Genomic DNA, 21,760 nt, shown 5'->3' on the forward strand with positions numbered 1-21,760 from the left:
ATTATTTGCACATCCCTGGTACTTCCAGGCTGGAGAGATGGGCACCCTTCCGCAGTGCATTGCTGAACTCTGGTGCTAGTCCAGCACCTTGGGCTGGCAGTTCAGCCCTCCTTTCTCAGCATGTCTCACAGCCCAGCAAATGGAAAAGCAGACCAAAGCTTTTTGTCTCTGCTTCTTAGCCACGTAACATTGGAAGGACTTGATGGGATCCACTTTGCATGTGGTGGACACATCTCTGTGTTTGGGGACATCTGTGCCTCAGGAGCTGCTGGGCTTGGCAGGGTGGATTGCTGCATGGTGCAGCTCACCTGGCACTCTGCAGAGGCACAGCTGCAGGGCTGGGCACAGCACTAGCTCAGATGTCCCTGTGTGCAGTCCCAGGAGAATCCCACAGCTGCTTCCACCCTCTCCCTTTCCCTCCTTTCCAACTCCGATTTAACACAAAACTCCTTTCACTTCTAATCCATTTACTCTCCGAAGTCATGTCTCTCTGCAGCATGGAGCTGTTTCCAGATATGCTCTGAGAGTACAGTGAGGGGGAAGGGAGACAAGTTTCTTATTGATAATGGCTCTCTTTAACTCTACAAATAGCCCAGCCTCTGGGGATGTACCTGAGCTGATGAAAGAATCGTTTATATTGGTCCAGTTTCTGTGCAAAGCTTGAAAACTGACAGGAGAATAATGCAGAAAATGTCTTTCTCTAGCAAAGCACAGCATGACTCGGTGCTTTCTTATATTTCCTTCAGGGAAAACGGGGTTAAGAGCTGATTTATACAGAAAGAAAGGAAGAGCAAGAAAAAAAACTCAGTGCAAAACAAGCAAGGCTGAAACTCTCATGTTATGAGATGGTTTCACAAACTAGAAGAGAAATTGGGTGCTGAACTTCAGTAGAGATGAATGTTACCAGACTTTCATTTTTGCTCTTGCACCTACTGGGCCAAGCATCCAGACAGGATATGTCACATAGCAAATGGGCTTGTCACCCTCTGGAAAACACAGGTTTTGTAGCTCAGGACAGGAATCCAGAAATGAGAGAGGGTGATCCAACACCAGGAGCCTTGCAGTGGCACAAGCAAAGCTGCCATGGGGTCAGCATGCAAAGGAATCAGGGACAGAGGGGGAAGACAGGAGATCTGCACTGATGATGTGATTGTGTAGAGGAGGAGAAGGTGGCTGAGTTCTAAACATTTTAATTTTCTGTAGAATTAGATATATCTTGTCTGCTTTGGCTGCCAGAGACAGGACCCTGAGCTAGAAACTTTTGCCAAATGCTGTGTCAGTTGTAATTTTCTAATCAAGTTCCTACTGCAGCCCATCAGAGATAGATAAACAGATTCTCTTCAGTCTCCCTTCATGTATGAGCCATCACCGTGTGCTTTGGGCCATCCACAGCTACATAAGTACTTTTTTTTTGGGTGTGTGGGGGGGGTGGCTCTTGTTCACCTAATAAAAATAGGGATAAAATGAGTGTAGAGGATTAAATCATGACAACTAAAAGAATAAATTTGGTTCTTGACATTTTTAGAGGTGTTTGTTTTTGATGGCGTTTTGTTACACTTGTGTGATTTTTTTAAACTTCAGAAAATTCCCATGATTGTTTAAAACCTGCCCTTATATTTGACACAGTTTTCAAACTGTTCCTTTTGACTTGGTCTCATGCTATCCATTATTCTTGGTGTTTGAGGGGTCATTTAAAGTCCATGGTGTCATTAGTGAATCTGAACTGGAAGAAATCCAGACTAAATTATGTCTGGACTATTGTGAAGAGGGTGAAAGAAATTGCACATTTTTGATGACTTCATTCCAGCAGTGCTTCTGAATCTATCTTCTTGTTTGTTCATTTGTGTGCTCTTTGGTGTCCGTGACGTGTCTTTGGCAGAAAAAAGACATTTCTGTGCATGCTTGTGGATGCTGTTCAGTAGCACAATATAATTGAGCGAGTCTCTCCTCTTACTCTGATTTCTGTGAACATTCATTTCCTTTTTATCTTACTTTCATAAAAAAAAAAAATTTTTTTTGCTTGAGAATTTAATTTCAAGTGTTACTTACAACACACTTGCTAAAAGCTCCCTCCCCATTTTGTTGCAGTGGAACCAGGCTCATTAATGGACTTATTAATAATCTCCAGCCAGACCTACCCAGGGAGATGTGTGGGCTCTGAGCTGACGTGTCTGTGGCTACCTCTGCCAAGTGGACATCTATTATTTTCTCACCTCAGCCACAGAAATGGCTCCCCTGACAGAGGCACTTTGCTATTCCACAATAGCCAGAGATTGCTGAATATTCATTATATCTGACTTCCCAAAGTGCTTCGCCAGCACATGGCATTGGAGCCAGGATGTTTTATTACCTTCTTGCCTTTTGCTTTCCTCAGAGAACATGGAACGGCTGCTATGGCAGCCCAGTTAACTTCCTCATCTGAGCTCCTGGTCTGCTTGGGGAAGGGGGAACAAAGAGGAAGAACTGATTCAGCCCAAGTGCTTTAGTTCCATGAAAAGTGAAATTTGCAGCCCTATTATTCTGCTGGAAGATTGATTAAAGAAGACAAGCCTTTGAACTTTGTTTCAAACAAGAGGCAGTTGTAATAACCGTAATTTTCTGCTTTATATTTCCCCGTGCGAGGGAGGGAGGAACTCCATTTACCTCTCTGTCACAGTGAAAATGAGGGATACAGGTACCCTGCATTCAAACAGCAGAGGCCACAGATGCTCTTTGTACCTCCCAAAATCCCATATGGCCATTTTGTTTTTATCTGAGACTTAAAACTGGCTCAGATTCCTTTGTGGGCTTCTACCCTGGGTAAGGGTGAGCAGCAGAAAGGACCCAGCCACCGTGTGGCAGGATCGTGGGCTGGGATCTCCATCTCCCAGCTGGAGTGAATCTCAGGTCCCTGGGATTTCCCAGCCTGTCTTGTTTGCTGCTGGGGTACCAACACCCAAATGGTCCCAGAGAGACAGTCTGCAGGTCCAGCCATGCCAGGATTATCTTTGACCAGCAGCAAACAATGAAAATACAGTGTATGGAAGTGAATATAGACATAGCTAGCTTTCATCTGTTCTGTAGGAGCAAATACCAAATCCTTGTGGTCAGAGAGCTGCATACTCCTCAGACTTATGCAAATTTACAAAATTCTATTTGTGACAAAAATCCTCTTTTATTCACTGTCATTGTAAGAAAAAGGCAAAAAATGAAATGCACCTTTGATCATTATGTAATTACTTGAGGATTTATTTTCATGGTTGTAGGAGATGACTTTAAAAAGCAGTTTTTGTTAATTCCCCACTCTCAGTGTTTTGAGTGACTTAAGTTTAATCTTTCCTCTGCCTGACTGGGTTCAAACCTGCTTTAATTGTTTCACAGAACATTTCCCTGGCAATGAAGTTGTAGGCAGGGGTTTGTGTGTGTGCATGAAGGCAGAATTCCTGCTTCAGTAGTTGTACTTTGTGTGTAATCGATATTCAGCAAGGGAAAGAGCATCTCCTCACCCCAGTGTCGAGCAGTCCTGCATGTTCTGAGCAGCCAAAATACCACATCTGGTGGGCAAGAACCCTGGAGAATTGTGGCTTATTTGATGGCTTGAGAGCTCTCAGAAATGTAAATTCAAGCACCCTTAGGTAGAAGGGGGAATTGAATCCCAGTGCAGCAGCAGGCATGGAAGAAAACACTGCTGTTATTGTCTGATGTTTGCGGGTTTCAGTGCCTACCTAAAGGATGTGGCTCACATCACTGATAACCTGCTAAGCCATGCCTAACTGTAATGTTAGTTGTTGTCTTTCATTAATTCTTTTTAAATTAAAGGGCTCATCCAATTAATTTAGTGCTTGCACTTGCTGAGATGCTGAGCAGTATTTAACTCTATGCAGTTGTTAGGGCTCTGCTGCATGGAACCAGACTTTTTTCACTGACTGCATAATGAGATTTCTGTTTTTCCTTCTTCTGCAGGTGATGTTTTCTCTCCTCTACAGGAATTTAGTTATCAAAAAAACAGGGAATGGAAGGATGAATATGCCTTATATCTTGGACACTCTGCAGAGATCCCTTTATGTAAGGTTTTATGTGCAAGGAGTACAGGCAGGAAGATGTGCATGGAAAAGAGTGTCTGTGATGGCAGTGATGTGGAACTACTCTGTTTGATACCAGTTTATTTTGAGGGTCTCTATTCAAACTCTCTTGACATTACTGTTGTAAGTTAATTCAGAATAATTATCCCAGAATTTACTCTCTGTAGATCCCACAGTCAAATCTCTTCCCGCTGATGTCACCTACTTCTCAGCTCAGTAGTTATGGTTTCATCGCTGGAAATCAAATCATCTAGGTTTAAAATACATTTTCCCTATACTTAAAAAAACCTCTTAGGAAGTTTTAATAGCAAATCCGTTCCAGCTATAGAAGCAAAATGGAATAAACTATCTGTGTGTCTGGCTACAGGCATCAGAAAATCCAGTTAAAGAACTGGATTTTCTCGTTTCTTATTCAGTGTTTGCCTTCACTATATCCAGCCACACTTTGCAAAATAATAGGTTCATGTACTCTCTTTGCCAACAATATTAATATTTCAACACTACATAGCTGAACCAGACTTCTTTGTTTGTTTCAGTATTAATTCTTTTTATGCAAGTAAATAGTGCCCTTAGCTTTGTGGGCTCTGTGGTGAGCCTGCATTTTGACTTGCTCTGGGGTTCAGATTATTTACCTTGTTAATTTTATTTTTAATAAATTTTCCATTAAATTTGATTCAAGGGGATACCAGTGAGGGGATTTCCATGTAAAAAAGGGTATTTTTGTTTACTTGAGCATCCTGCCCAACTTCAGTGCACCTCAGTAAAAGTCAGCCCTAAAATCAGCCAGGTTTGGCTACAACAATCACCACATGGGTGTCCTGCATGAAGTGAGGTGCAGGGAAACAACATCACTGTGTGAGGCTGGATGTGAGTTCTTCATGCCTGGACCAGGCTGGACACGGAGCTGGCCAGTCTGATGGAAGTGGAGAAACCACAATGTCAAAAAGAGGCTGGACTACCCAGGTGATGGGAAGTTTACTCATATTTCAAGTTTCCATTTTAGATGCTTAACAGCCTTGGAAATTTATTGCCGTTATATGGCTTAAATTTCAAGCTACTTTAGAACTAACCTTGGGATCAAAATGTTCTTAGATTGTAATTTTATTTTTCCTCCCTGGGACAAAAATATTTAACTTTTGAAGGAACAATGCCAAGCTTGTACCTTTTCTGAGCCAGTATATTTTTAGCTAAATCACAACATCTATGCTAACTTTTTTTTTTTTTTTTTTTTTTAATTTCTCATGCCAAATACAGGATTTTTTCCCTTCAAAAATAATTTTTGAATAAAAGCAATTTTCCTTTATCAGTAAGGAGCTAAGCCCCTGTTGGGATCCTTTGATTTCTTCAGTGTACAAAAGGTAGGGCACAGGGGATTTTTAATTTCAAGGTTTGTTTCGTATTTCAGAGGCAGTGAACATGAGTGGTTAGATCAGCTGATAATAGATCAGAAATCACAACATGTTGTGTAGCTTTTATCAAATCTTTTAAATATTCTTTTGCCTTATCAACCCCTGCTGATAGGGGTTATTTATACTCTACTTTAAAATGGGAATAAATCCTTACAAATGACAAATTCACCAAAAAGCAGTAAAGGATAATAAGTAATTTAAAGCACAAAAATGAAAGGGGATGAATGGGATTTCTGCTTGGACTGGGGCTGTTAAACCACTGCTCCAATCCCATCTTGTTCAAACCCCCCCAGGGATGGAGAACTCTCTCTGGGGTGACCTGGGGACACCCCAGGAGGGACTAAGAGGAGGAAAATTCCTCCTCTTAGGAGGAAAAGTGTCCTCAACCAAGCTGGACATGTGGTAAAGGAGCATTTTGGGAGGAAGTGTGTACTGCCATTTCCACAGTGTGCTTGTTTGCAGACAGCTGGAAGAGGTCAATACAAGGCCAGTATTTGTTTTTTTATTCTCTGTTGGAAAAATCACTCAAAATGCCAATGTACTGGTTGGTTTTTGTTTGGGTTATTTTTGGGATTTAAAAATTATATGAATTGTTAGAATTAGATTTTGGTGATATATTCTGAGAAATTTGGTGAAATATTCTCAAAATTTTGTGCAAAACAAATGCTATTTTAACAGGGATTGTTTTCAGAAATAAGATGTATGAAACACAGCATAACAGCAATAATAATTCAAAACTAGAACTTTGAAAATTGTTTTGCCAAAGTCTATAGAAATCCTAATGAAAAGAAAAAACCCAGAAAAATATGAAGCAGGGACAATTTCCCAGAAGAAAATTGCCACCTTTTAATAGTAAATACTTTACCTATTCTGATGCACACCTTTATGTTTATAATTCAGTAATTATTTAGGCTTCTGTTGCATTCTGTATTTTAGTGGCCAATTGATATTTAACTACCTTGTGATTATTAATGCATTTAATTAAGCTTTCTGTTCCTTCCTTACTGGAACAAAGGAATCCTGGATACAACAACAAAGGCATTTCATCTCCTCGTAGCAGGACTGAGGCTGTTTCTGCTGTATATTGAAAATCAGGTTTATTCAGTGCTCCTGTGTGAAAGGAAATACAGAATAAAACCCACTGAAGCCTGCTAAATATTGAGCCAGGTTCCAGACACCTGAAAAGTGAAAAATCTCTGTCTCAGCTGGGAATGTGCTGCTGGTCCCCCTCAGCAGCTCCCTGCTGAGCTGCTGGGAGGAATTCTGCTCTGTCTGCTGAGTTTAGGGAAGGAGGACTAAGGGGTCAGAATAAAACCCAAGGCACAGCAATACTTTCTCCACTTGACCTCTGGGTGTCTTTCCCTCATTCCTTTATTGTAGGAAATTCAATAGAAATATAGCAAATACAACAGAAACACAACAAATAAGAGTGCTGTGACTCCTTTCCTCTGCCACACTGCTGCTCTTCACTAGAAAACTCTGTACCTCCACCTGATAGAAAATCTTATCTGACCTGACAGCAGCTGATTTATTTACCAGCTACAAAAGCAACATAAACAATTCTGTTGTTGAGGAGGAGAAGATGCTGCCCTAGGAAGGTGATAACCTAGGAAGGGATATTTCTGCATAGAGAATTTTGATTGAGATTTGATTTTTGGAAAGGAGCAGGAAGAAGTTACTTTTGTAGCTGCAGAGGAAGGTCCTGTGACCAGGCTCTTGGATTTGTGTCTCTTGAAATGTTTCAAACGTCAGATTTTCTGCACAGTGGTGCTGGGGAATTGTCCCTACTCAAAGGTGTGTCCCAGAACTGCAGAGGGCCTGTTTTGTACAGGATGTTCTTTATTTAGTGCTGCTTGTAAAGCCTCTGGCCCAACGGGATTCCCTGCCTCGCTGGCATGAAGATGTTGTCACTGTAAATATTCCTGCTGTTCTGCATGCCTGCACCTGCATTGCTGTTGGGGTGGTGGCAGAAATCAATCAGAGGAGCAGGAAAACCCATGGGTGGAGATCTTCAGAGCTGCCAGTTCCCCTGGGCACCCAAATCCCCCAGGCAGCTCAGGCAATCTCAGCCTGTAATTATTATCAGTAAACATTGTGCTGTTTGAGCAGGTGAGAGTGGCTAGAAGGAGCTGGCTTAAATCCAAGGAATTTATATGCCACTTTATTATCATAGCAACTGTGTCAGTGAATAGTTGGGGTGTTTTCTTACTGCATTTCACCACTTTGGTGACTGAGACACAGAAAAGCCAACAGTCTAACCAGAAATCTCTGTCCATTTAGGAATTTGAACAGAAATATTCTATATTCCAGGCCAGTGCCCTAACGTGCATCTTCCCTCCCTTGTTATCATGCATTAAGGGAGAGATGGATGATTTCAGTATGTCATTTTCATAGGGAGTGTTGACATTTCATTATTTTGTCCTTTATTCCTATGAAATAACTTCTGAAATTCTTTCCTGTAGTAAATTAGACATTTTGAATTTATAATATTTTAACAAGGTTTTCTTACTATTTCTATATTAATCCACGCTGTTTCCAATTCTGAATTTGTTTCATTGTAATTTTGATTTACAATAAGCCAATATTTTAATCCAACCTCCTGATTTTTCCCAAATCATCATCTCCAACAAAAATTTTATTTGTGATTGAATTCACAATATGTCCACGTGCAAATAGAAAAATGGAAGTGAACTGTCAGCATTCCAAGATAAAATAAAAATAAAAAATCCAGAAGTACAAATAACCAAAAGATCCAGTGGGCTTTTTTCATTTAAATTGATGTAATATTACTGAAACATAGAAATCAGTTTTGTGTCAATAGCTTTCCCACAGTCAATCTGTTGAGATGAAAAGATTGCAGTCAATGTTTTCTGAGACTAGCTGAACTCTCACAAAGTAGATACAAAAAAGTAGCAGGAATATTTTCACAGCCATAACCAGAAATTCTCCTACAAAGCCAACACTATACAAAAGTTCTGAAAGAGAGCAAAGATGAACATTCAACAACAAAACTGCTTTTTAGTACTTCTCTTTACCTTGTTCTGCCATCCTCTCTCACCTTGTAAACCACTTCCATGGAACCTCATCCCTCCTGTTTTTGCAGCAGTGAGCCTGATAGGAAAAGAGAGTGAAAATTAATTTAATGTGGATGGGTAATTGTGTCCCAGCTCGATTCCTGTGCTGCTTGCAGCTCTGTGGTGCCCGAGTGCCTTCCAGGAGCACAGTGAACAGCGCGGATCACAGCTGGCACGTGTTTGTTCTCTCACCCTCCTCGGGGGAAATCACTTTTGGTTGAGTGATTTGGGAGGAATTCTTTCTAAATATGTGCACAGGGGATGCTAAATATTTGCTAGGAAAAGGCCAGCCAAATGAATTTCTCCCAGAGTGGAGAAAAATGGAGTTTGTGAGGATTATCCTGCCTCAGGAGTTAACAGTGTAGGAATTGGTTCTTGCCTGCACAGAGATGTGGTGTTGCTGCCACAGATGCAGCATTCCTTCTGGGAGGCTGTTAGGGAACCTGGAGGTGAGGACTCACACACACACAGAGAATATACAATAATTTCAATGCAAATATTTACTCCTTACTCTGCTTAAGCAGAACTCCAAAGCAGTGCCCTGGCTGGGAGGCAAATACCACTCATGGAGTCTCACACAGAAAATCAGGATCCGGGTAATCATGTTCTCAGAACTGCTCACAGGTTATCCAACATGCAGAACAGAAACAGGACATGTTCTTCCTGAGAAACTGAGTCTCCAGGGTGTTCCAGGGCAGAGAATGCCTCGTATTTATTGCCCTGTGCAGAATTTCTGTGTGTTCCCATATGTAGAGCTTTATCCCTGGCATCTGTGTCCCTTTCAGTGCTCCCCTGTGGGACTCCTGGTTGTGCTCGGTGCATCACGTCTCTGCCTCACTGATTCTGCACTGATCCAGAGGCACAGCCTCCCTGGGAAGGGTTTTCCTGTCCCCTCACCATGTTGTCTGGAGAGGAAGGAAGGGAGGGGATACCAATAAAAGATGGTGAGCATTTCACTGCTCTGTGATATAGAAACAAAAATACGTAAAATTTTCTCCTCTATTAAACTTTGAGGTTCAATTTGTGACTGTTCATAAGGGCAGAAGCCACTATAGAAATGGATTTTTTTGAGTGTTCAGGTAATTAGTAGCTTTTAGAATTATCACAGCTCGGAGCTAGGTTTTGCTACATATGCATGTTTGTCCCTCATTTCCTACAGCAATTTGTTTTTCCTGTGAATAAAACATTTGCAGGCACCTTCAGCACTGTTTTCTTACATCACTGGTTTTGTTTAGGATACAAAAGAGATTGGGGTGACAATTACTGGCTTCTAAATAACCTCATATAGAACTGAGCATCTTAACAGTACAAGTTCTTCTCCAGGGAGCTTGTACCTGGACAGTGCACCCTGTAATGGAACAAATAATTAAAACCAGCAAGTTTGGGTGAAAAATATAATCAAAATGCAGGTGATTTCTTCTTTATATAGCTTTTCTGCCTTTCCTTTCCCAACACCTGCTTGTTGGTGTTGTACTGAGCCCCTGCCTGGCTCTTTGTCTCTGTGCTCTCCTGCCCCTGGTCCAGAGCATCACTCTTGGTTCCCAGGAGGGTTTCAGGCTCAGGGGAAACTGCTGTGCTGGGAGAGGTCTGCCAAAACAAACCCTCTGGTGCCTCTTTGGAGGGGAATTAAAGGTCACAGGGAGCTCTTGGGAAGGGATGAGTAGCATGAGGGATTGACACCTTCACCTGCTGCTTTCTGTGAATCACTGGGCACCCAGTTATACAGTGAGCATGGCTTGTGAGGGTTTTGCCCTAAAACAGGCTCTGTTCCCATCTGTGGAGGAGCTGTGGCTGTGTTCAGGGTTCTGCCTGAGGCAGTTTTTGGGAACGCTGAGTGGTTTCAGGACATGGTGTGGGAGAGCTGCTCCTCCCTTTCCTTTGCTCTGTGACTTTCATGCATCCACACAGACAATTCTGTTCTCTTACCAGCTTTCCCAAAAATTGGAAATGAGCTAGAGGGGAAATTAAAACTATCAGCTTGCCCTCAAATGACCTGTGAATATGATTTTTTTTTTTAATAAAAGCTTTTCTAGATGTGATGAACAATAATCTATCTTTCTCCAGGCTATTGACTTTCCTATAGAGAACAATGCAGAGCAGTGTCCTTCCTGCAGCAATCACAGAGGCTGTTAAACACCACCTCCTGGGAGGACCTTGTTCTCATTTAAGCATGATGCTTTTCTGGCTAATTTAAATTTATCCTTATTCAGCTTCATTGGTGTCAGGACTGCTCCTCAAAATGGAACCTTTTCCATAGGTGAAAGTCTCTAAATGCTGATCTGGAAGGAGGCAGACTTATGCCAGATTTTTAAAGTTATCTATTTAAAATTCCACTTAAAAATTAATATAGGTTAGTTTTAAGATGATATTTTTATATGAAGTGGCTTTTAGGTAAGGAATTTATTTTTTGCTTATGTTGTTCCCCCTCCTTCTGTATCAGTCTGTGCCAGTATTCCTTGGAATCCAACGTGGCAGGATAACACTAACTTTGCTTTGTGGATATCTTCAGAGCTGATGTCATGGTAGCCTCTCTGTGGGAGATCTAAAAGTAATTTTTGATGTTTAATATGATTAATTTTCTTCTTTTCAATATTTTTGTAAAGGATGGCTTCATGGTTTTCTGTTATTTTCTTTGTAGAAACCTTTCCTTTGATTTGTCCTCTGTATTAGAAAACATAGGGTTTTGCAGCAGGGCTGGTTTGGTTTGATTCTAAACATTTTTTCTGATTTTATTGACACTGAAGCCAACAGAAAGACTCAATGTTAGGAGAAGAGCTATTATTTTCCTTGTACAACAACAGAGTCATCATGAGAGAATCCTGGTGTCCCCTCCTGAGCCCAGGGCTCTCCCAGCCCTGTCCTTCCAGTTTGCTGCCACCTTCCAGCTGTTGCTCAGCTTCCCTCGTGGTGCCCCCACTGCAGCTGCTGGGGGGCTGAGTGTGAACTCCAGGGAAGAGAACACAACTCTACTCCGTGACTTTCCCTCCTGGAAAAGGGAGGAGTGTGGGAGGCAGGAGAAGCAGGGACGGCTGCAAGGCTGAGTGGTTTTCCAGATGATTCTGTGAGACATCAGCTGCTCTGAAAAAGCAGAAGCTGAGAGCAATCCTGCTGTAAAACTGACTTATTTCTGATCACTACCATGAAAAATTGTGATGTACTGTGATAAAAATGGTCGTGTTGATTTCTGGGCAAGCTTGGCTAGTCATGCACCCTTGTCTGTCCAGTCTCTCCTGGCTTTGGGATTTTTGCATCATCCTTCCCATGTTAATAAATGAACTGTAACATCAATAAAACTTTTCTGAAACAAATCTGGGATTAGCCTAGTTCAGGGAGCATCTGGATCAGTGGTGCTGTGCCCTGTGCACTGAGAAGATGCCAGGAGCTGTCTTTGTCATGCACTGGCTGCTGAAGGAAGTTGTGGCTGCTGTGGAGTCGCCATCCTTGGAGTGTTTAAAAGACATGGAGATGTGATGCTTAGGGAGATGTTTCAGTGGCTGGCTTAGCAGTACTGGGTTAAGAGTTGGACTTGAGGATATTTAAGATATTTTCCAACATGAACAATTCTATGTTTCTAAACTGGTGTTCTGGGCTTGGTTTAAAACCCTGACTAAGTTTAATATATTTGTTCAGGTCCTATCTGCTCTGTGGTTATTTAAATGGAAATGTCCTCCTCTTGCTTTCCAGGCCCTCTATCCTTCTTTTCTTACTGATGCTCTTGACCTGAGTTCCTTGGGTGCTCCTCTGCAATCTACCAAGGTGCAAAATTTGCCAAATTATCTGCTGCCTCCAATCCCAGCCTTCTCCCATCCATGGGATGCTCCCTCCAGTTCTGTCTGGTAAGTCTCCTGCCTTTCACATTCAAATAATTCTTTAAAAAGTCATAATACCTATGCAAGTAGATAGGCACATCCCAGAGAAATCCACTTTGGGAGTAGTAAAACAAAATGTATTTTGTGCATTCAGCATTTTCTTCATTGAATTGAAGGGAGAGAAGTAAAATAAAATAATTTTTAGCTTCTTGTCTGTAAAGTTTGGAACAAGCTGAGATGCCTGACTTCAATATGGACTAAAGCTCTAAATAATTTGAGAAAAATGATTTATAACATGACTTGGTTCGTGTGAAAGGCCAAGGATAACTTGCCACATGCTTGCAGATCACCTCAGCTGTCCTGGCAAAGCTGCAGTGGGCACTGCCCTGCCACAGCACCTGGAGGATCCTGGGGCTCAGTGCTGGCTGAAACTCTGGTTCCTTCCCTACCTTGTGGTTTTCATAAGGGCCACCCAGCAAAGGGAACACAGACTTTGGGCTGGAAACAATTTCTTTTTAGCGCTGGATGTGCAAATACTGAGTTGCTACACGAGGAGGGTGTGATGTGCTGGTTGTCCGAGGTGTTTGCTTCCAGCACGTTCCCTGTATGTGATACTCAGAGCTGCAGAAACCTGCCAGTGTGAATTGTCTGGGCAGCTGCTGTGGAGCTCATATTACTCTCATAACCTCATTTAAACTTCTCTCAGATGTGCCAAAATGTCAGCACTAAAGAACACTCTGGGCCAGCTCTTCGAGGGTCCAGCAATTTCTTGTGGCTTAGGCGGTACCAGAGAAGGTTCTGGTTTTGCCCTGCTGACTTCTAAAGATAAGAGTTTTGATTCTCAGCAACATCTGGACCTCTCTTACATCCAGCTGGTGTGGGAAGCTTATTAACCTTTGCTGAGCAGAGCTTGCCTTTTGAAAAATGGATCAAAAGAACATGTTTTGATACATTAAAAAATGCATGTCATAAAACTGCTGTTTCTGTGCCTGCCAAAGCCAAGAGCTGCTCAGGCGTGAGAAAGAGCAAAGAGAAAAAAAACCAATAAAAGCTATCGAAGCCTAACAGAAATATTAGGAAAGGAGATGAAAGACAACCGCCTGGGATGCCCATGAAACAACTGATTTTATTCCCCTGCTGGTGCTACACGTTTCCTTAGAAAGGGAATTTATAGATGAAGGAAAGAGTGCGTGGATAACAGGCTTGGTCAGTGCTTGTAACCCTCAGCCTGGGGCCAAAAAATCCTGAAAGGCAAAGAATGATGCTTTTTTTGTAGATACCAGGAATTCCCCTATTTCTTGCATGTCCTCTGCAGATCTGATAGTTTTTAGGGAAGGAGTGTTGGCCTCCAGTCATACAGAAAGGAGGCAGCAAACATGCACAGGGAGGAGGTGCTCTGGACTTAGGAGTTGCTCAGTCTTTGGAAAAATGTAGCTGAATGAAATTTATAACTGATTGGAGAGACTGGAAGAGTTTGGAAATGGTAGCACCAACTTCATACTGCTGAGATAAAGCTTGTAATACAGTGGGCTTGTGAAAACCTTCAGGATTTATCCTTATGCAGCAGTATGAGTTTGGACAGTGGCCAAGATGCCATCTGCAAGTGTCCAACAAAAATCCAAAACACTTTATAGAATAGATATTGCTCTCCCTCCACTCCCCAACAGCAGTTCCAGCCAAGTGGGAAAGGAGGAATTTTATAAGATTAGTGGGCTACAGGCTGCAAGCAGAGAGCTAACCTTGTCTGCCTCTAAAGCCAGGGGTATAATCTCTAAATTAAATTTACATGATTTATCACATCCAGGAAGATTGGTGAAATAACCAGAAAAAGTAGAGGGGAGGAGAAGAGATGATGGCCATTGGACTGGAGGGGTTTTGTCTTGTCAGTGGTAAAATGCACAATTCAAACCACTGAAATGGGATTAGTAGTGGGTCCCCAAACCAAATTGTACTGAAACACAGAGGTGCTTAATATATTGTTTGCAAAATGCAATATCTCAGGACAGAGACCCATCTGTTGTCACGGAGGAATCAGATGGAAAGTGCATTAAAAGTTGGAATTAGTCCCCACTGAGAGATCTACACTGAGTCATGGTGATATATGGGATCTGTGCAAAGGGAAGAGAGACAACATTGTCCCTATGATTTATGCATTGCAGTCACTCCACTTTCTCCAGCATTCCTGCTCTGTTGGCTGCAGACAGCAGCAAGGAGAGGGACCCCTGGCTCCTGTGCAGTCTTGTTGTGCTGGGGGTTTAGTGGTGGGGCAGCTCTGTTAGGATGGGGAAATGTGCTTGAAAAGCAAGGAGAAACTCACACAAAATGCTGAGGCCAACAGAAGCTGGCCCAGGAGAAGAAATATCAGATTCGATGCATTTTATTCACTTGGTACCCTAATGTGGAGTTAAAACACAGAAGGATGATTTATTTAAGCATCTCAAGTATGCTCCTTCTTCACAGCCAGCTTCCATGACATCCAGTAAAGGCCCTGCAAATGTAAATCTGGGGAGAACAAACTGGGAGTTAGGGCTGTGCAAGACCAGGCTGCCTTTGGAACAGTGTGGCTCTGCAGCCAGGCTCAGTCCATAGGTCAAGGAGAGCTAAAATCATGTTTGTCTATATAGGTAAAATAAGAATTGGACCCAGGACAGCTGCAGCTGCTGAGCCTGTGGTGCTCCTAATAAAACTCAGCCCGTCTTTCCTTCTGTGATCCCCAGCACACCCCACTGCTGCTGAGCTGTACGGGCCTGGCTTTCATCCAGCCAAGTGCTCTGATTTTACTTTGCTGCTTCTTAAGTAACAGCTACAGCTAGGACAGGTATAAAGCCACATCTTGCAAACCTCCCCTCCACACCTTGTGAAGGGACTGATTAAAGCTTTCTTGTTATCCCTGGGAAATCTGGGTGCCTCCTAGGGAAGAGCTATGAAATTGTTTCCCTTGTTAACTGCTGGGATCTTCTTGGAAATCCTATCATATTTCATTTTTATTACCTGCTACTAGAACTGTCCAGGTGGCTTATTGAAGAACACTTGTCAAAAAAAATGTAGCATTCTTCTTTTATTAGGAATAGATGAAATTTACCTCATAACCCAATCTCCTCCTAAAATAACTATAGATCCAGGCACAAAGGAATCGAAGATGATATATTTTCTTCATTTATTGCATTAGCATTCATCATATTTCCTTGTATTTTTTTCTTTTTCTTTTTTTTTTTTTTTTTTTTTCTTAAATAACCCCCCAGGTATTTAAAGGCTAATAAAGACCATTTTGTTTTGTTTTTGCTGAGTTTTGCTGGTTAACTGAAGCTGGCACATGGCCAGACTCACATCCACATAGTCTCTGTTAAAACTTGGTGGAGTGGCACTCCAAGGAGACACCTCATTAAATTCATGTTGGCGAATGTTTGTCACCTTCTCAGGAGCTTTGCAGTGATTAAGGTTGGGATTTTCCTCACCCCATCCCTGAGCCAGTTCCCCTATCCATGCTAACAGGCATTTTCACAGGTAGCCAGGATTACTTGCCCTCTAAAATGTGTTTCTCTCTCTTTACTGTTGAGTGAGCCTGGATGACAGGCCCTGGTTACACACTTCATTTCTAGATGCTTAAAATGAGATGAATTCCATTCTCCAATTCCTTCAAAACTATTTATTTGATTTTTCTTCCCTGCTGCCTCTGGCAAGAGTGTTTCAGATCAGTTCTTCCCTGCACGGAGAGATCCTCACTCAATTGCTCCACAGCCTGACCTTTCCTGAGCTTTTTCATTTATGCCACCTGCTTCCCACATTTAACATAGCCCTAAACAGTTTCATATCATCTCATGAATTCTCTTCAGAGTTATGTTTTCCCTTGGTCACCTCTGAGTCCCCTCTCTCCCAGTGAATGCAGGTGATGTTTGCCCAGTGCTTCTGTGTGAGGCGCCGAGCTGCTGAATCAGTCTGGTATTGCCTGAGCTCCTTCCTCACAGCAGCATCTCCTGGGCCAAGCTCTGCTTGCTGGGAATGTGACAGACAGGGAGAGGAAGGACACAAGGAAATTGGTTTTCCTTGCTCATTGCTCTCTGGCTTTGCCTGGTTGTGTTTGTGTTGGTTTGTTTTTGGTTTTGTTTTTTTTTTTTTTTTTTCCTCTCCCAAAAGAAACATTTGGGACCCTTAGGCACACTGGAAAAAAGGCTGGAAGTTTGCTGATCAGCTTCCAGGCTACATATACATATTTCCCTCTTATTTCTTTTCCTATCTACTTACCCTGAAATTCATTTTCTCATCATCTGGGTCATTTCTTTAGCTTGGGCACCAGGTTACCACCACCAGGTGGAGGGAAGGGTCATAAAAGCAGAGCATGGCATTAACTAAATGGCACAGTTGTGATATGTGCTGTAGTTTGGGACTGGTTTTAAATCACTTATCCAGCACTGTGTATTGCACAAAGTGGAGCATCTTGATCAAAATCTCAGTTCATTGCTTGCTGAAATCTAATCCTGTGCCTTCATGTGCCCTCAGGAGCTTTTGGCTGAGGTACACACAGAGCCTTGGGACAACAGTGTAAGGAAGGCTGACATGAGAGAGAATTGGCTTTTTGAGGAAAACACTGATGAAGAAATGGGAGGGAGAGAAGCTGTTTAACATTCTGGGCTTTCTTGGATACACAGAGAGAAATCAGTCTTCCCTCTGGTGAGGGGTGGGGTGGACCCATCCTGCCCCACTGCAGCTTGTCCCTGCACTGTCCCTGCCTGTTCCTGAAACCTGCAGGCTGAGGCTTGCAGTGCATGCACCTTTTTACTCTGTCTCTGCTGCTGGAGCCAGCTCAGGTTGTGTCTGCCAGAGCTGGGTGATCCTGCTCTGAGAGGGGAAAAATATCCACTGTAAGCCTCACCCAGAACATCACTGATCTGGAAGAACAACTCGCAGGAACCAGGAGAATGAATGATTTATCAAAGGTAATTTTGACCCTTGCCAGGGTTGTATTAAAGACCTTCTTTCTTTCTGGCTGGCTGGAGAGACTGGGCATGTTGATAAATGTTTTTCCCATCTTATTCTCCATTATCTGAGCCACAGTGAGAGAGTTTCAGTCTTTGAAAATGTGTTAAGCTGAGAGGGGGTTAATGGGTTAAGCTGAGAGGAAAGGAAATACACAGAAAGATGGTGTCCTCTGCTGTTGTAGTGGGGCCAAGTGGTTTGTGGCAATTTTAGTGGTAATTATTAATTTCTCAGACTGACGTGGAGAATTTGCTCTGGTCTCTCACCTGCAATGGAGCTGCATGTAGGCAAGTTTTGGTTAATTCCCCTTAAAAATATGATTGTTTTTAGTTGGTAGGGGTGCACTAGGAGGTGTTCCCCAGGGACAAGACGGGTTCCCCACTCCTTGGAAACTTCATATCCAAAGCTGATTATCTCCCACCCCAAGTTCAGCCCACCAAATTTTGATTCCAAAGCATTTATGGTACCCTCCAGACAAGCTCCCATTTCAGTCTGGAGAGCGTGGCAGGTACCTGCACAGGGCTGAGGCCTCAGATATAAAAGATGTGACACTTGGGAACAGGGTTCTGTGATGGGCTTAGCGGTGCTGGATCAATGGTTGGAATCTATGAACTTGAAGATTTTTTCCTTCCCAAATGATTCTATGATTCTGAATGAACCTATAATTCTTTGTGGAGTCTTTTACTGCCATGAGAGGAAAGGGGAACCTAATATTTCCCACTTCAAGAGGTCCCTTGCCCTGTGTTATCAGGGTGACAGCACCCTTTGCTCCATAAGGTTTTTAACTTCACGGTGGGGAAATAAGAAAACACTACATTTTGTCTAAAGAAAAACCTTTGAATCTGCCAAATACTTGTGAGACAACAAAACTTGCAAATTATCTGGAATGTGGCTGACTTATGGCTGCTTTGTGGGTGTAATTTTCTCTGCTTGCTGGTCCTAAGCTTTATTTTCTTTGGAAGAAATCCACTGTGAGTGTTTTGGTGTGACATTTACAGTTTCCCTCATGCAAATTGGCCCAGCAGCAGCCCAGGGATAGCAGACCATGAACTTACAAGGGCTGGCAGGAGAGTGTACAGGGAGGTCAACATGGGGGTGTGATTTCTCCTCCCTGCAGAAAGGGAGCTGGATCAGTGGCTGTGGAAGGATGCTCTGGAGAGCTGATGCAGAATTGTTTGCGTTTTGTTTCAGCTGCCCTTTTTTCCCAGCTAAATCAAACTGGTATTTTGGGGCTACACTGCTTAGTTTCAAGCCTCAAGGCATTTTTCTTTCTGAGAGATGCTATTTAGTTTATTGGGTTTTTTTTGTCTCTGTGGTTATTTTTAAGAAAAGTGGTGAGGATATATATATCGTTCCTTTCTTCTGTTTCCCTAGACCCTTACACAAATTTGTAAATTGTGTAATTCAGTTTTTTTGTTTTTTTTTTTTCTTTTTAAAGAGGAAAGGAAGAGAAAACACACTTTGGATCAGAATTTGAGGGTCTATCTATATTAAAAAAAACATTTTGGCAGAGGGAAAATCAAGTTCTATAATTGCAATTGATTTTTAAGGTTCACCATGCAGTTTGCACTGCAGTATAGACTTCAGAGCAAGGAAAAAAGATGCACAATAGGCATGATGAGACAGTGAGCACTGTAGAACCTGGTGGTGCAGTGTAAGGTGAGATACTGCAATTCTCTGAAGAGGTGGAGGTGCTAATTCTAATATCTTGGAGGAAGGTGCACTATGCAGCAAGGGCTGGCACTACTTTTGTGTTTGGCTCGATGTGGCACCGATTTATCTCAGGAAGGAGTTTCATGCAGCGGGGCACTGTAGGGGGACGGTTGCTTGTGATTTACTCGTGCCAAACTCACTTTGAGTTTTATTTTTAAAAAGCCTGTGTAGTCTCTTTTTCCTGCCTCCCTCTCCCGTGCTGAGCAGCACTAAATGCTGTTTGCCACTGAGGACGTTTAAACTAATTTTTCCAAAGTGCTGACGAAGCAGGACACACTTTTATTGCTGTCATAACAGCGCTCAAGCTCTCTCCCTTGATTGTGTTTGTAAAACACCGACCTTAATAAGTTCTCACCCCGAGGAGTGGCTGGTGCACCCTGAGTGACAGCCCATCTGCTGCGTGTCCTGCTGGCCAAAATGACTTCATTAGCAGGTAGGATGAGGGGAGAGCGGGGGCTGGCAGGGCAGCTCAGCTCTGCTCTGCTGACTGCCCCGTGTGAGCCCGTGGTGCGTGCCAAGGTAATTGGCAGGTTCTGGTCCTCCTGCTGGGAGCCTTCCATGGCCCAGCACGATTCCTGCCAGTGGGCAAACGGGCTCTTGGCATGCCAGCACATTTGCACACTGCTGTAGGACCCAGAGAGAGGCAGCAAGGGGAGGAGAGGGGCAGGGCAGGCCGAGGGAAACAGGCTACTGAAGCCCATCCTTGCCCACCAAGTAAGTGTTAAAAAACACTTTCAACTAGCTGCCCTCAGTAGCATGGAAAAAGTTGGAAGTTTGGGGACCCCACTCCAGACCCAGTGATAACATCCTGCATCTATTTCTGATGTGTGTAAAGCCGTGCCAGGGGAGGTTCAGATTGAACATCAGGAAGAATTTCATCACTGCAGGGAGGGTTGAGCATTGGAATGGGGTGTCCAGGGACGTGGTGGAGTCACCATCCCTGAAGTGTTCAAGAAATGACTGAATGTGGCACTGAGTGTTTAGTAGCAGGGTAGGGTTTGGTCAAAGGTTGGACTCAATAAACTTGGAGGTCTTTTAATCCTTAATGATTCCATGTAGAGCAACATCCGTGTGTCGCTGTTGAGGGAGGACAGGGAACAGAGAACTCCAAGTCAGAAGGCTAGAAGAATAGAACTCAACTGATTTATTTCAAATACATTGCTCTTTTTATAGAGAGCATTGTGCAGACTAATTTCATTGGTCTTAAAGTAAAAACATCTCAAACCATTGGTGTGCAGTGAATGATGCACAGTGGCAGAACATATCTATAAACAATGTGAACAACAAGAGAGATAGAGAATTATTTACATTCCTTTGAAACTCTTTCCCAGGCCCTAGCCTGGCAGAAACCTCTCCTTTCTCTCTGACTGACCTGAGAATATCCATATGTGTGTGCTACCCAGCAGAGACTGGACACACATCCTGGCACTGTGCAGTCCAGGGCAGGGGACAGCCAGCTGACCCTCACCCAGAGCAGTCCCAGTCAGGACTGTCTGTCTGTCTGTCTCTTCTGAAGAGGAGGCAGTGGTGCAGTCAGGCTCCAATCTGTAGCATGTCGGGCACTGTCACAGGAAAGAGAGATGTTTCTTCCCTTAGCTGAAAAGAGCTTGAGCCAAGTTCTCTTTGATCTCCTGATCAAATCTGCAAGTTTACATCAGCTCCAACCTGGGGCACCTGCAAGTCAAAGCCAGCCTGGAGCTGTTACTGTCCCCTGGGTTTGACCTGCAGCTACAACAGCACTCCTGACTTTGGTTCTCCTGAAAACACACAGTCTGTCCAACCCTGAGCTCAGCTCTTTCTCCCTCTTCCACCTGGACTCCTCTCCCCCTCCCAGTCCTGCATTGCAGCTGCTCCAGTCAGAAGCTCCTCTGGAGGCAGGATGCCCCTGGGCAGGCTCTGGAGCAGCTCCTCCAGCAGCTGCAGCCTCCCCGTGCACATCCACAGTGGCAGCTCAGCCACCACAGCCAGGGGCCCTACTATTCCAGTCCTGGCCTGGCTCTGGGAAGACTCTGGTGGCAGATTGTGTTGTGATTCAGTGATAATGATGAAAGGTTGGGTGTTCACAGAGCTGTGCATGCTTACAGCTGACTTAACACTAGCTAATTAATTTTCCCAGTGTTGTGATTCACTGGGGCAGCATTTCCTGCAACTAAAACCCTCTCCAAAGCTTTGTCCTGTCAAAGACACTGACACAGGATGATAGCAGACACCCGTGTTCCACCCCCTCTCTGATTCTTCCTGATCCTTGGTCTATTTTCTGGGTCCAGATGAATATGGAAATGACCCCTGATTGAAAGAACAATAGACTCTGCTAAGTCTTCCTGGGGTTTTTATGTGAAGTATCTCCTGCCTTATGTTCTGCCTCTCCCTCTCGGTGTTTCTTGGTTAGGATGTTGTGCCTTCAAAGTCATGTCTTGATGAGATTTAGACTGAGCACTGAGTCCTGTTGGGGAATCAGATACTGGGGGCAGCCATTGAAGCTTTTTGGCAATTTGCTTTCAAATGTCTTGGCAACAGGAATAATTTAGAGCTAATGAAATATATGGAGAGGAAGGAGGAGGTTGTCTCTCAGGCTGGAAAAGGCAGCTTATGTCATTTGCTCAACACTGGGTTTAAGACAATCTAGCTGTCCCAAAGAAGAAAATGTCATGGGTTTCTTCTTCCTTTTCTCTCTTTGATGTAGGCACTCATTTGGACTGGGAGGTATTGAGACATATCTG

The 21,760-nt window shown here is 43.2% G+C and overlaps 1 long non-coding RNA gene across 1 annotated transcript in view; it reads left to right on the forward strand.

Moving 5' to 3' along the window:
* LOC121470683 (uncharacterized) overlaps positions 1-21,760 on the forward strand; it is a 126,354-nt gene that overhangs the window by 16,108 nt on the left and 88,486 nt on the right. Inside the window, exon 2 of the long non-coding RNA XR_005981839.2 lies at positions 12,229-12,380. This is a non-coding gene — a long non-coding RNA (uncharacterized lncRNA). The remainder of the gene's footprint in view (positions 1-12,228; positions 12,381-21,760) is intronic.

Source organism: Taeniopygia guttata, chromosome 13 (assembly GCF_048771995.1).
Source record: "Taeniopygia guttata chromosome 13, bTaeGut7.mat, whole genome shotgun sequence".
Lineage (NCBI taxonomy): Eukaryota > Metazoa > Chordata > Aves > Passeriformes > Estrildidae > Taeniopygia > Taeniopygia guttata.